Below are 1,224 nucleotides of genomic sequence, written 5' to 3'. Positions count from 1 at the left end.
TCTCTTTGACTTGGGCTCAGGGAGCTTTTTTAAAAATACATCCCAGAACTATTTGCCTAAGGATGGTCCCTCTCAGAGTGGGCGGCCACCAATCAAGATAGAGTCTCAAAGAAATGCTCCAGGCCATTCTGATCAGAACACAGCCTCAACTGTGGTTTATTTTTTTTCAAAGCTACTTTACTTTGACATAGTTGACAATAGGAACTAAAGAGGACCTGACTTATCTCTAGAATCATGTATTGTGTACATATGATTAAATGAGGCTCACTGCCTTCACCAGCAAAGGTAAGGCTTCATATAGTTGCTGCAAATTTGGCTAACTAACATCTATCGTACAAGCATCAGCATCTCAAGTACATGAAAATATCCACCAATGCTCTCTCCTTCTACATTCCTGATTCGGTGAAGGAGTACCTTTGCTGTTGCGCTTGGACAGCACTGATCTAGCTTGATGGAACACTGCCTGAAATAACAATGAATAGGCTCTCACTGAATCCCTGAGAGTCAGACCAACAGATTTATGTTTGTCTGTTTTGGCTGCCTCCTCCTAAGGGTTTGGCTATAATCCAAAGAACTGAGATTATTTGAGTTAAGTGAGTTGCCACCACAGTGCTGCTAATCTTAACATCCAGTGTTGTTTGTATTCTTAGTTAAGACAAATACTCTGAAGGTTAAATGGAGAATTTGAGTTTCCTGAGTTATATGAACTGTTGGAACACTATGAAGTGACACAATTTGCATCTACATGTTATATGCATAATACAAAGTAGCACATATATGTATTTCAGATAACACCCTTTAATAGTTCTCTGTATTTTATATGTTTTAAAAATATAAATTCTATCATTGTTTCTGAGTTTTAGGTTTAAAGTAAATTTAAGACATTCTGAGAAAATAGAATCACTAAGAAAGTCAGTTCCAAATAATTGCTGTTGTTGCCAATCATTTTAGGGCTGTCCCACCTTCCATAAGCATCCTGTGTAGTTTCCCTTTTATGATAAAAGAAATCCCTGACAAAAATTACATAAGGAAATATTGGTTTTTGTCACACCATTCCAGGGCACAACCCACCATGACAGGGACATAATAGAGGAAGGTGGTCACATGGTCGGTCCCCTACAATCAAGAAGGGAAGGGACACCATTGCTTATTTCAGTTGTTTTCCGTTGCTCTGCAGTCTGAGGACCAAGCACATGGAATGGTGCTGACTATGTTTAGGATGGG

This window comes from Apodemus sylvaticus, chromosome 4 (genome assembly GCF_947179515.1).
Source record: "Apodemus sylvaticus chromosome 4, mApoSyl1.1, whole genome shotgun sequence".
NCBI lineage: Eukaryota > Metazoa > Chordata > Mammalia > Rodentia > Muridae > Apodemus > Apodemus sylvaticus.
Note: the sequence above shows the minus strand (reverse complement) of the source record.